The following is a 15,394-nucleotide window of genomic DNA, read 5'->3' on the forward strand; positions in this document are numbered from 1 at the left end:
GAAGTACAACAGCCACTACACACCAAGTACAACAGATGTAAAATTACAATGCAGTTGGAAGTGGGGTTTTTTTGTACAAATCCATCATAAATTTATGATCTTGTGTGGCTATCTGACTTAAGTGTTGTATTTAACAGCAAACTCCTCTTAGCCATTTAAGATTTGTTTCACCAAGTTTACTGTGTTTCTAGTCCTTGTACCATACAGGGTTGAGTTTTTCTTTCATTATACTTTTTCCTTCTCTTGAAGAGCTTCTGCTCTCCTACCTGCCCTCAAGTCTTGCTGGAACTAGAAACAGCATTTTCAGAACCCAAATTCTGAATGCCTATTTACAGAAAGCAGCTTTCACTGAACTGAAGATGTGATTCAAGAGGAATCTGTGCCAGTTCCTTTGCAAGTAAGGCTCTGACTTTAACAAGACAGGATTCTTCTTCCTCTCATGGGGTTTCTGTTCCCTCCCCTTCTCCCCAAGTGCACACCAAGAAAGAAACTGGTAATGAATTATTAATAAATCTAGCAATTTTAAGAGACTTTTATTAAGACCCTTCAGTAAGATGTCTTCTTACTTGTGAAGACTTAAAGTCTTCACATTTGAATTGTAAGTTTTCAAATAGCAATTGGATTAAATATACCAGTTCTACCTCACCTGACCAAAATGAACTTTCTAATACTCTCTTTAAATATAATATCCTCAGGAAAAGCATTTTATCATCTTCCTGACTGGATCAGTTGTTATACATCAGCTTGCTTAGGTGTCTGCTAAGACCACAAAGTTAATGCACTCCATAATCGCATTCCCACCCCCATTTGCAGCTCAGAGTTAACACATTTTGATGTAGAGAAGGCAACTTTGAGTTAGCCATGGGTTTTGGGAAGGCATGGGCCTAAATAACAGAAAAAGAAGTAACATTCAATAAATCACACAGATCTAAGTTTTCAGAAATTCATTCGACTCCAGAGACATGCTCCTGTCTTTTACAATTTGCTACACAGAAAAAACAAACACATTCTCACCTAATGGAGTTTTCCTATTCTCCAAAAGTAAAGCTTTTTAAGGAGACGACAGGCTAAGTAAGATCAAATGCATTTCCCAGTAGGGGAAATTAGACAAGCCAGTAAAGAAACTGAAGTGTGCTCGGCAGAGAGCAGTTGAGCACAGATGTGACTGGTGTTCAAGTATCACGTGCTTATCCAATATAAAGAGGTAACATTCCCTGAAACACTTCAGCACAATTCTGTTTCTAAAAGAAAAGCAAATTTAGTCTACCAACTGGATTGGTTCAACATATCCGATACTTGAAGAGCAGTGAAAACACCCGAGAATTATTATTTTATCTTTCATGTGAACAAAAGTTTTTACATAACCACAAGTCAAGAGTCCAGAGAGATTTGTTGACCTGGAAACAGTAAACAACTTCATATTTCATTAAAATGACTGAGGTAAGTCATCTCAAAGCCCAAGCCAAGAAAAAAGCAGATGCAAATGGATAATGCGATAACTAAGCTGGGGGAAAAAAGAGAACAGGACAAACAGCTCAGCTGGGAGTCTCCTTAAAATAGACTGTTTATGAAATTTTCAAACAGCATACCCGCATTAGGGAGGTCAATGTGCCAAACAGCAGGTCAGTTTTGTGTGAACTTGTCACAAGGGACTTTGGATGAAGAAGGTAACAAAAGAACATGAGATTTGTGTCCGTGTATGAGCACATGCCATTCTTTTTCCAGCAAACGAGGGTTGTTGTAAGTGAAAGAAGAGATTAATGCTCTACTCTTAATTCCTTACCCTTATCTTCTCCAGTCCCACAGTTCAGCACCCAGCTTTCCAAACCTGCCCCTCTCCCTGGGCACAGTACAGCCCACAAATCCCCACTGCGAACTCGTGCAGCTGGTATGTAAGCAAGTAACTGCAGAGCCTTGGAATCAGGACACGTAAGACCACAACCAAGCCCCTTTCCCACTCTGTGATCCCACGTGCCCAGCAAAGCTGTCAGCATAATCCATGATGAATGACACTACTGTGTCTGGCACAAGGGTTTAGTCCTTGAACATATGGGGAAAATAAGATGGAAAATGAGCTAACTGGTATAATCAGCAAATGACAAGCTGCACGTGGGACACTCCCAAGCCATGTGCAACTTAAGCACTGCTATTTGGCCACAACAGCACTGGGGGCAGGAGGAGTGGGGAAGAGAAGGGGCCACAAATAAGCAAGAGGGTACACGAAAGCTTACTAACTTCAAAAACAGAACCCTCTTGTCCTCCAACAGTTACAGAACAGATTTTTGTGGATCACAGGCAGGGCAGGTGTATTTTGATGGAATAATAGAACCTCAGAAGTTCCCTTTAAATTAGGGTGCATTACAAAATCAGCAGCACTGTTGGAAACCACAATTGTGTTTTCTTCAGGTTGTGTCCCTTTTTATTTTCTCAAAGAAGGTGGTTTCACACCATAGTGCAAAAAATACCAAGGATAAATCTGAAAAACATCACTTTTTGGTAAACTGCATCTAACTCTTAGGCTACACAATTACATGCCAGAAAAAAATCCTGTTCCACAAGCTTGGTGAAGTTAATTTATTCTGGTACTATGCAAATCATTACCTTTGCCTTCAGCAAAAACAGCTGGGTAATTAGGCTAACTCCCCCCATTCACACTGCAGATCTTTATAAAAATAACATTTTAAGAACTATACACTAAAGACATTTGATCCACTATCACTGTATTTTGTCCATTTTTAACTTACCCAAGGCTATCAAGAATGAAAAGTCGTCTTAAAGAGTCCACTTGTTCCAATTAACTGAACAATTCACTTCTACAGGATGAAACTGAAGTTAATATTTGAATTATAACTGTATTTTTCCATCCACTAACTCTGGAGAATCACGACTAACACTGACATTTCTATCAGTTCTGATTTATACAAGCAAAAATTGTTTTACTATAAGAGCACGGAACAGTTGACAGGACAACGAAGACTGCCAGCATTGCTGGGGAGGATGCCTAGGTAAACACACCTGGCATCAGATAGGCAAGAGATAAATATTTCAAAAACATACTTAGCAAAAGCACAAACTTTATTGCTAGAGGACTCTCCTGGGAATCCACATGCAGAGCTGTTGCCCTATTGACACTTTCATCTCATCTGCTTAAGATGTGACGACTTAACAGCAAACTCAACTGCTTTTAAAGACTTTCACCAGTGTCTCAGCAAAGCCTTATTTGTAACAGCTATTAGACATTCAAATCTCATTACCCTCACAAAAAGACTGATCTTGAAATTCATCTCCCAAAACACAAATCTGGACAAAGTAACTTCAGTCCTAAACTAGGTTAATTTATATGAGGTAAGTTGTATCAGTTAACTAGCTGAACCTTTCAAAAGTATTCTCTTCCAAGGCTTAATGGTAAATTGAAAAGTAAAACCAAAGGGGTTAAAATGGCATGGCAACAATTCCCTCATCTCAGTTCCACTTGCATCGCTACCCAGTTATGTATCATGCCTCCAAGCATCCACAATCTGCAGAAGATGACGTTATCATACTGAAGAGCTTTGCAGAGAGGAGAGGGAGGCCAAAGAGGAAACTTCAGGCTCTGCATACACTATTAAACCTTTCTGCAGCTGTTCAACTGGATCTAGAAATAAGAAAGGAACAAAAGACAGCAACTAGGTTCAAAGTACTGAAAGAAAGGAAAAGGGGTATGACAAGGCAGAAAATAAAACAAGTGTGGGAAACTCCCGGTCTGGCTCTAGGCCAGCCTTTCGGTCCATCCAGCCCTACCTTCTCTGCTGTCTCCTCCGCACCCAGCACCCTGCTCTGCCCAAAGACCGTGGCCAGCCATCCAGGCTGCAGCACACTCCTTCCCTTACTGGCCCTCCAGCCCCAGGCTCTTCAACTCATCTCTTCCAACCCTGACTCTGGTTTCTACCCTCTCTCCATGGATTCAAGCCCTACAGACCTCCTGTTCATATTTCTATGCCGTGGTCTGTTTGCCACCCCCACTCACACAGGGCCCCTACCAAAAATCGGAAGGTTTTTGCCAAGGACTACGGTATTTCTTAGTTGCCTTTGCCTGCCCTAAAGCAGAGGGAGCTTTGGAGGTTCCCTAGTTACAGACCTGTAGTCTACAAGAATAGGTAAGGTCGCTCCTGGCAGTTTTTTCAGCCATTTATTAATGCATGCAAGGAGCAAGGGCAGGGCCCGGTGCGCTGGAAATCGCCTTTCCTTCCTCATTAGTACCACTTCATATATCACAGCAGAAGATACGCATTGGTGCCTAGCACCTTCACATAAAAGTATCTGCGTGCAACCACCTCATTTCACCGTCACTAGGGCACCTCCTACTCCAGCCTTCTCAAGCAAAGCTGTGTAGCTGTGCTAATGCATACCTAGCTGAAGTACAGCTCCACAATAACAGTCATAATAATTCCAGATTTCTTGAAATACAGTTACTTCCCGTTGAACCGTTAAAGGAAAAAAAGCAAACTCTTCTCACAAAAATGACCCTGAGATGCTGAAGTTTTACATGAAACACATACACTGTGTTCCAGATCTTTTCATAGAAAATTTAAGGCAAGAACCTAAATGGAAATTACTCCTCAAGAGACTGGAATCTGAGGACTGAGGACTTCTCTTTACTTTTTGGTCTGGTAAGCCTCACCTCAGTAAGCACCCAGTTTCTTCTCAGATCATAGTTTAATTTTATCATTCTTTGCTGTCATACCACATTCCAGAACATGTTACCTGATGCGCATGTTATTGTCTTCAAGTTCTGAAACAATTATGTTTTTGCACCTTCTGGGTCAGTGAAATCAGCAAGGTTCTACCCAATGTAAAAACAACCAACCACAACAAAAGGCATCCTATACATGCATTATGTTTGACAACCTTCTACTGTTCTGTACATCTTCCTCTACTCAAGGAAGTACATTTCAGCTTGTAAGTTTCCACACCAAGAAAATGAAACAGTTCAAAGGGCACTATTACTTTCCATTAAAGCAAGCATACAACAGCAGCCAAAAATACAAAAGCACAGAAGACACTTGTTACAAATTCAATGAATCCAAATACTAGCCAGGAAACTAAACTGTCTCCATGAAAATATCAACAGCAAGAGACATGTTTATTTAAACATTATGACAAGGCTAGTAAGCAGAACACCTACATATCATTAGCTAGAATTTTTATTTCTCAAAATAATAGTTCATTCTAAGCAACAGTTCAGGACACGCTTCACAAGCAGCCCAGCTTTCCTAACATAAGCAGATTCTGCCTGTCAGTCACAGCCCAAATTAATATAAATTACTGTGCCACGCAGCACAGGTCTAATCAAAGCAGGCAGTAAAAGAAGCAGAAGCCAGATATGAAAAGCCTTCATGGCAGAAAGTCAGCAAAATCAACACAAGGAGCAAGGAACAGCCAGTGGAGCACAGCAATCAGAGGAGGATGCTGGCTACATAGCACCTGGCTCCAGCAGGCAGCAATGGGACAATGCAGCCCCCAGACCTTGGAAGATCCCTGTTAAAACACGGTCCTTGCTTGGCTATCAGCTTTCAAGGTGATGTTGGCCACAACACTCAGGTAAATTTGGTTGTATTAGCTGAGCCAGCACAGGCAACGTCTATTTAAGCACACTAACCAGAAAACATGAAAGCAAGCTACCAAGGATGACTGACATAAGCACATTTTGGGTTCCTGACGGGAACAGAGCGCTTACATTGTTAGTTCTAGAAAAGTACAAGGCATTGTCTATCAAAAAAGACACGCCTCTGAAACAGCAGCAACGCTTCATAAGCACAAGGAAGCATGAAGGGCTACCACCTACAGAACACGTCCAAGGAAACCAAAACCTACAAATCCTGAATCAAAGTCCACTTTGTTTCTCAGAAATACATTATTTCTAGATAAAACTCTGAGATCACAGAAATGTAGCTTTTAATTTTGGCATTTTTTAAAAACTATTTACCTCACTGTTTCCTATAACATGAAATCCTTCGAGCTTAGCATGCTGCTTAACCATTTGCTCTTGACTGCGTCAGATTTATGCCAAGACATATACTTCGAGCAGCTTCTAAACCATCAACCAAATATTCTATAACATTAAGATCCATACACAATACACCATCCTCAAAATAATATGATTATTAAATTCTATACTATCTAGGCAGCCTTTACCACTACTTAGGTGGTAACCACTGACCGATTACCAAATGAACCATGGAAAAAGATTTAACGGCTTGGACCTGACTACTTAAGTTCAGATTACTTCAGAGCCACCTGCCCTGCCTGAGGAACTGACTGAATTATTTTTGTTTACCTGACAGAGTGAAATCACCAACATTTTGCTTCTTCCCTTGGCAGCAAGCTAAAAAACATTTGCCGTACCTAGACACATAAAGTTAGACTGGTGCGGGATGATTCTTAGATTTCATGAAAAACTAACTTATGACAAAAAAAAAAAAATAATCAAACCCCATAGTCAATCTAATAGCCTAATCTCCATATTCAAGCTCCCAAAAGAATGTACTATGAAATTCGGCCATAAGAGTGCAATACTAAAAAAATCACTCAATTAAAAAACCACATGAGCAGCAATCTCTTGCTATTTTCAGAAACTCTTGAGCAATGAATATATAAACAGCCTTTTCAACTAACCCACATGATCACATTACATTTTCCTGTATCTCATTTAAACCAATTACACTAAGATCCAACCAAATTAGCCTATTAAAATCCGGACATGCTTTGATCATAACTGCTTTACCTGTAATATAAAATAGGAGTTTAATTCAGTAGCATCAAGAAAGCTAACTGCCTCTTTTTTTTCCTATAGATGATAAGTGTAAGAAATTACAAATGCTATATTGTAGACTTCAAGACACCAGAGTCAGTTGCACATTCCTTAGAGAAGGAGCTAAAGAACAAAGTACTACAGGGTATGTACAACTCATCCCACTCTAATCGGATGCTAGGCTGAAGTACCCACAGAGCAGTAAACAAAAATCATAGATACACAGAATCACAGAACAGCCCAGGTTGGAAAGGACCTCAGAAGATCATCTGATCAAATTTTTCATTGCAATAGAAAGGTCATCTATCCTTGTTAGCAGCAGAAACATTTATCAGACTAGAGAAATTCCAAAGGACTGCAGCCTTAAACCAGTTTCCCCTGCTAGCTGTCTATACCTTAACCCCTCTCTAACATGCCTTTCTATTCAGCACTGCTAATATGCACTGATAATTCGCCAAGTAATCAAAAGTATTACAGTGTAAGAAAAATGTTCTTTCATTTTCAGGACTTCATATGGTCAGTAGACATGTCTTCAGTCATACCAGGCTGCACCGCTAAGTTATCTTAAGTAATTATTTGATTATTTGATGCTTTAACTACAGAATTAGGATTTTTCAATGAAGTTACATAAAGCAATGAAAATGTGAGAAAAATGAAAGTATGGGACATGCCAGCCTCAACCAAAACTAGAGGAGGTTTCTTAATGATCTTCCCTTAATTTTTCTGGAGCAGAAAGGCTAAGGAAGAAAAGGGGAGAAAACAAGAGAAAAGAATTTTAATTACAGTGGAATAAAGTTACTCAGCAACGTGCTTCTCTAGCACTAACTAAATCTAGTGAAATAATTTACACAGATTGTTCTGTAAAGCAGCACCAGAACACTGGCTTCAGTTGCAATCTGATTTACACAGTAGAAGAGGCAATTTGAAAATAACCATTAACACTGTAAAAAGATCTGTAAAAAATCAGAATACTAAGAAAATGACCACCAACAGGCAAGAGGACAGATGCACACTATCTCAGGAGGATGCATGGCACAGCTGGCCAAAGGTCCTCAGACTTAGATCCAGTTCACCAAAACAGACAGAAAGTTCAGGGAGACAAGTTCCCTTGAACACCCAAGTAACTGGCCGCAGAGGAGAAAAAGAGGGTCAACAAGTAATTCAGGGGCATCACAGAGAAATCCTGTTTCTGTATTAGCAGCCCTAATAGAGGAGAAAAGTTTCCACAGAAGACTGCAGCAACCAAACAAAGATAAACTATTCCATAATGTGTCTGCTTGATAAAATGGCCAGATTTATTTTTGAGTTGATAGATGTTTCTCTAGGGGCAAGAAAAAAAGGAACTACTGTGTTAGGTGTTTCCATCATGAAGTGTCGAGATTTCTGACAGTATCAGGGAGAGCTGCATGATGACTTCCCACTTGCGTGTAAAGTTCTCACAACGTATCTGAACACTGTGTTGCAAAATATCGGAGATGAAGCAGCAGTAATAGTTCATGTAGGCACCAGTAAGGCAGGAAAGAGATTTTAGAGTTACAACTTGAGCTGTTTAGAGAAAGAGAGCTGACGACCAGCACCATCATGGTAGCATAATCATTCCTGCTAAAAGACAGGGAATTACACCAGGAGATGGAGACAACACGTGCCTGACAAAATCATGGAACAAAAAAAATATTTCCAGTTAATTGGAACTGATAAGCTTTTGGAAGAATAAGCAAGTACAGTAAGCAACAGAGCATGCGAAGTGTAAGGAAGTAAAATTAGCACTCATGGCAGACACCATCCCCCAGCTTCATCTCACTAACTAGATGAGTCTTGTCCTGTGTTTTAGACAGATCACTTCAGAATGTCTCCAATACATTCAATCCAAGTAAAATACTATTTTCCTTTACAAACATACGTTTCTTTTACAAATGCAATTGCCTCTTCCCTTCCAGCGAGGTTCCCCATTCCCCCCATCCCCCCCGGCATCCTTTGCTGATCCTTTGCTGGACCTTTAACAAAACTGATGCTCCCACAGTACTGCCTAGGAGATGATGGACTTGTACTACAGGCAAGAGCCAGAAAAACCCATGTGGGACCACCTCCCACTCCAGTCTCACATCTCAGCTTCCCCAGAGGGAATTTCAGCAGAAATACACTAACATGGCAGGGATGAAGTAGCACCTGCACATGTTCAGAGCAGAAATCCCTCAGCGAACACCCAACACCAATATCTTACTCGGCACAACACATCAAATGAAAAGGAACTGAGATTTCATGGTTGCTTTCCCTGCTCAGACAGTACCCAAGGAATTGGTCAGGATGTAGTCACTAACACTAGGTTTAAGCAAAGGGGAAAATGCTAAACGAGCTAGAAAAATTGGCTGGTTCTCTTATCCGGAGGTTTGTTTATGACAAGCCCTTTGTCAAACCTCTCAGCTGTTAAACTAACTAATTCCTATTTGACATTACCACACCCTTCTGCAAATATTTTGAGGAGTTTTGCAATATGATTCTTCAGGGCAGCCACCCAGCTTACATAACGCTGTTTATATTGAAGAATAAACTCTTCCCCTGATGTGATTTCACATAAATCCCCTTCCTTTTGACTGTGCCTTGAAGCCAAAGGAAGTTAATTTGTTTTCAAGAATATCAACATAACAAAAAGGAGTAACACCTTACATGCTTTTAAATATTTTTCGGGGTTTAATGACCCAAACAAAGGAAAAGCATAAGTGGAGCAGAGGAAACTGCAAAGCAAATCATACCAAAGTTTATGCAGCAATATAGTACCTTGTATTAGAACAAGTAATAGCTGGGGCAATGTCGATGAGAAAAAAAAACAACCTCAATTTCAGACATAATTCCTTTATCATACAAGTCCTGTGCATTTGTAGGTATTTCACTTTTATCAGACATACCAGCGCATTGCTTACAAGATCCCCGATGGCAAAATCTCCTTGTATTATGACTCGCAAGCAGTACTACCACTAATGATATTTGTGGTTCTTTAAAATTTTCAACCCACCTTTATAAGGCCCTCACTCATAAAGATGTTGATGCAGTAGAAAACATCAGTTCTTGATGCAAGTAAGTAAAGGACACTGACTGAATTTGTGTTTTAAGCCTCAAAGAGCTCCTTAAGACATCTATGAGAAAACAAGCTGAAATCACTTGTCCTTATTTTTAAAAAAATCTGAACCACCATGTGTTTTAATAAAAAAATACAAACAGCTTGTTTCCTTTAAGACTATACAATCTTAATTATTCTCCAACTTAAATATAACACAGTATTAGTAACAGAACTGAAAAATGTCTCTGCGTGTGTTAATTTGTGGCAGATTAAAGCACTATGAAAAACTGGCTTAACTGATACCATTGAATGACCATTAGACTTCAAGATACTCAGAGGCAAGGTTTTGCTGTGTTAAAGAGCAGCTCAGGTTACTTGATATTTATAAAATGCAACATCTAGAATCACTTTTAACTCAATAAAATAACCTGTGATTTGCTGCCATACAGGGGTTTGGGGTTCTTTGTATTTTAATACTTTTTTTAAAAATCCTGAATATTAGGAATAATGTTTTGTTAATGACAATCAATTCAGGGATTTTTGTTCTCACTAGTTACACTCCTACTCTATGAAAACGTACACTGGAGATCTGCAAGTATCTAAATTTAATCCACCACAGGAAAACTCCAGAATAGCAAGCTGATATTAGCTCTCAAGAATTAAGAGATGCAAAGCTTCACAGGGTAACAGCTTGCTTTTATGGGGCTGGGGGCAGACAGAAATACAAGAAGCTTGACCTGAACACACTGGGTTTTGTAGGTCCTATTTTAAACCAGATTTCACTCAGGTAAGCTTTCTCAAAACTACCATTAGCCTAGACAAGTACTTACGTTTGACAAACACACCATGTCCTGTAAATAACAGCTCTCGGAGAAAAATGAAGAACATGTGTTTTGTCAAGTTTATAAAGCAGAAACATGTCTGGGGTTTATCTACATATCCCTCCATTTTTGGTTTCTTCATATTTATTATATTTTCACTAATAGGTAAGCAGCAGTGGCAGCTGCACTATGGTTAATGTACCACTTATTTTCTGCCACAATAAATCCATAAATGCAACAAGAGTAAAAATTTGTTTGTCCCAAAGTTCCAAATACCTATCTTCACGTGAAATCTGATGGCTGAAGAGATGAGCATGATGTAAGAAAGCTAACAGAAATAGACCATTGTGTGCTGTGGCTAATTACAATCATGTAGGAGATGCAGAACACGTCTCTGTCATTGGATGATTCAGTGCAGATCCACTACTGACTGCAGAAGTATGGCCTCAAGCTGAAGCAATTACCTCCAAGTCAATAGAGGCCTCTTCCGTCATTTCAGGATTAGATGGAAATCAACCAATGTATTTTTCATGTTTGATTTTATCTCATTTCTTCTGCTTTCGCTTGGAAGTGTTTTTGAATCTTTAAGATCACCAGGTCCTAGCAGGTTCTTACAACAAATGTTTTATTTTTTGAGTACTTAAGCATATTTGAAGTACATTTAAGTACTTTTAAAAATCCCTTATGCTGCCCAAGACAATCTCTGAAATTCTTTTCCCAGCAGAGCTCTCTCAGTTTGGTACTAGGTACCACACCAAGATCTGTCTTGGACTTTCTCAGAGAAGAATCTTGGAATTTATTCTCATTGTTCACACAAATGGCAAAAAAAGGGAAAGGAAAGCTTACATATATCTTCTGTTCTCCAGAAATACAGGGCATGCAAGCCCTGATGACCCTGGGGTGCCTTGGCTAGGAAGAGGTCCCTGACTTTCTGAACGAGTGCAGTGGTCAATCTGCAAACCCAGTAGCAGCATGGAAGGTGCGTCTCAACGGAACACAGGTGCTCAAGGCACTGGTCTTTGACAACTAGTCTACAACATGACAGCTGGCCTCTAACGCTAGCATTGTCAGCTAGTTTTCTCAACTGAAAGCCTATCGAGACCAGGAGGATTTGACTCCTGAAACATTCAAGAGCTAGGAAGAAAACAAGTAAAACACAGGCAAATAAAAAATGAATATAGAGCGCGCTATATAGCTATTACTATTAATTATATAGCATATATAAAATACATGTTTTAGGTATTATATATGTAACAGTGCAGCTGGTTTATTTATATATATTATATATACTGCATTTAAAAATTTTAAACAGTTACACTGGCCAAGCTTTTACAACTACAGAAAATTCTCAAGAAACAGCTGGCAGGTGCACAGGAAACTACCACAGTAGCAAAGGATGGCGCCTGGCTAATTCCTATTTAACAAAAGGAAACACAGACTACCTCCAAGTGACTGACTGGCTACTGTCAGAACCTCTGAGGTTCCTATTTCATCTTCCCCTTTGGTTAAAATAGCTTTGAAATGGTTTCAAGTATCTGAGGTATCAGCACAATTCAGGTAATGGCACGGCAACCATAAAAAGAAATCTACAGTTACCCACATATCACACTTGAGTGCAGAGAAGAATTTTTATTTATTTCATATCCATCAGCTCATGACATTCCACTCCCTAACATGCATTTTTTAATGCTCCTATGACAAATGTAACTTCACAGGTAGAAGTTACGTGCTCTCCCAAGCACAGCAGAGATTGCTTATAATGAGGCTTTTGGAGTTGCCATTATCCCTGGTATTGTTTCTCATTCTGAGGTTATATTCCCACATCTGAGATTATAAAGTGATTCTAGAAGGAAACAGTTCCTTTAATCATCAAAATCTTCCTGAAAGCCAACAGAAAAATGACGATGAACATTGGCTACAAGGAAGAAAAGGGAGTACAGTATTTGCTCCCCATCATGACAGTACACTCCAGGATGCAAGTTACCAAATTTCACTACAAACACCGCCCATTTTACCATGGTATTTCCAAACCTTTTTACACCCAAGTTCTATCCGAATTCAAAATGGATTTTTGCAATGTGTCTGACACTGTACCCATTGCTCAGAAGCTTCACCTAGCAGCACGCCAGGTTGTCCACAGATACAATTATTTATTTCCTCAGAGTTTTATCTGAAATTTGGGTGCACGGGTTGACTGAAGAAACCCAGTACTGACTGATTATTGTTAAGGCTTGCTATTACTCAATAGTTGTTCTTAATTTTGCATAGTGCATTTGGTTGGATTAGTAAATGGTAACGTATTTTAGCTAGTATTTCCCTGTAACTACATAGTTTTATGGTTCCTAAGTAAAATCTTAAGATTTCTGCCAACTCCTCATAACTGCAGGTTTAGAACTTTAGAATGCAAAATGGAGCCTACTGGCATGCGATTCCTGAATACTAACACGTTCTACTTAATTTTACTATTAATTGAAAACGTGCTTTGCAAACACTTCCGTCTTCTATTCACCAAGCCCTCTGTGGGGTTATTTAACACTCTCTCTATAATGATTCGGTTCCCCACGGATCAGCTACACCGTGCAGCAGAAACTTAATGCAATCCATTGTACGTGGCATTGGAAGAGCAGGAGTTCTCATATGATTAGCTTTTACATGGCAGCTGAAGAGGTACAATATGGAAAATTAAACATCCAGAACTCAAACCTTATGACTATGAGTATGCTTTAAGACACAAAGATCATACAACTTCTTGGTTAATAAATATTTGTTAAAAGAAGATGCCATCAGCTACCCATGTACATCTGAATGCTATGAGTACAGATACCTGTCTCTAATTTCTAACAAGACCTAAGAATCACGTACCCCATAAATCACCGAAAACCCTGTCCACATTCAAGTCTCAGTTGGAGAACCTACATCAGATTCACAGAACAGTAACTCTCTCCTCTCAGTTTAAACCATCTCTTTCCACAGTTGCTTCCAAACCTGTGCCACCACTTTCTTCTTTCTTTACAAGTACCACATCAACATGCAGTCCTCGAGTTCTCTAATCATTTCATATTTCATAAACTTGCAGTAATCAAAACCTTTCATTTCAAACAATCTTCCCATTACTCCTTTTTTTACTTTCCTGCCTCTCAGAGGAATTCTATTTCTTCATCAGTACTTTTGCTGCCCACCCTACATTTTGTTAAAAGCCTTAAAAATCAGCAGAATTGTACTATCAGTTTTGTAACAAAACAAGTAGAGCTAGGTATCGATGCTCTATGAGGAAGACATCAGGTTTTGTGAAATTCAAATAATTACTGGAAAACATGAGGTAAAGACTGCTGACCAGTCAATTTTATCTCATAAACCAAGAGAGAAAAGATGACAATGCATGTACTTGGAAGAGAAACAATGACCAAATCAGCTTTAACAAGACACAGGTTACTGGTCCTTGGGATGGTCAACTCACAGACTACCTCTTCAAATCTAAAATGCTGGCATCCATCAGTCTGCAGAAGCTTGATGGATAATGGGAAACTTAAGCAATCCTGTCAGGAGTGCTACTGAACAAAGGCCATTACAAAAAATCCTGCAATCAAATTGTTAATGATAAAAAATTACTTCAGGCTCAAAGCCACTGGGACTCCCACACATTAATCTGAGCCACACTGAAGCTGCATCAATTAACAAAATTCCAAGCTAGAACTGGGTTAATGGAACATATGTCAGGAAATTGAAATAAGTAAGTAGTTAGCTTAGGATTTTAAGTAAACTTTGTCTTTTTGTCAGAGTAACATTCTTTGTGCTCAGAGGCGGACAGTCGGCTCACTCTCTTTTTTAGTATATTAAAGCTAGATGCCTGTCAACTTAATGAAAAGCTAGGCAGAAGTCGTAAACAAATCAGGTAGGTATTTCTTAGAAAATGTGATATCAAGCAAGTAGGACAAACCACAGGATCAGCTAATTTTCAACCACTCCTTAAAATGATTTGGCAAAACCTGACTAAAGAAGAAATTTTAAGCAGCTGGAAATCTAAAGGGACCTAGGATTCTTCGCTGAGTGTAATACCAGATCACAGACAAACTAGGAGACTGCTGCGCTGCACTGTCATCTCCTTAGGACATGCTTTCTTACAATTATAGTCCAGGATGTTAAGGTGTTAACCTAGATTCTATGAAGTCACTACTGAGTGAAATACTCCTGAACACCTCAAGTTTGAAAGAGAAGCTTCAGTGAAAAACAATTCTAAAAAACTGCCATTAACATATTTTCCCTACTCCTTTTGTTTTTTTAATTCCAAAGCTGTCTAACAAGTCAATTCTGTAGTTTCATACACTGCTTCAGCCGACTGAGTTCCTGAATGAGCAGGTTACCTAAACAGGATATTACAAAACACCTTCAGAAATTATACAGGTATCACAGCAGGCTTCTAGAGCACACAACTGAATTTAATCTGTCTAACAACCCTGGAAATCCTGCACAGGAGTCAGTGTTGCTTCTAAGACCCCAAGAGTTAGAATATGACAGAGTCAGCAGTATTCATGCCAAAAAGGGGAATAAAGGTGCTTTACACTGCATCCTAGCTTTAAAACTTACTTTAAAAGTATGGAAGACAAAGTGCTGTACTTCTCTAAGCTACACTTAGGAGCTCAGACCTTGAACAATTTATGCAGTCTTTCAGTTTAAGGGTTGAGAGGAAATAAAACATAATATATAAAAAATCCCCATCAATAGAGAGAA

At 39.2% G+C, this 15,394-nt stretch overlaps 1 protein-coding gene across 3 annotated transcripts in view; it reads right to left on the reverse strand.

Annotated features, from left to right (window-relative positions):
- The window catches only part of DIP2A (disco interacting protein 2 homolog A), a 122,039-nt gene that overhangs the window by 69,076 nt on the left and 37,569 nt on the right, over positions 1–15,394 (reverse strand). The window lies entirely within an intron of this gene.

Source organism: Falco biarmicus, chromosome 8 (assembly GCF_023638135.1).
Source record: "Falco biarmicus isolate bFalBia1 chromosome 8, bFalBia1.pri, whole genome shotgun sequence".
NCBI classification, from domain to species: Eukaryota; Metazoa; Chordata; class Aves; order Falconiformes; family Falconidae; genus Falco; species Falco biarmicus.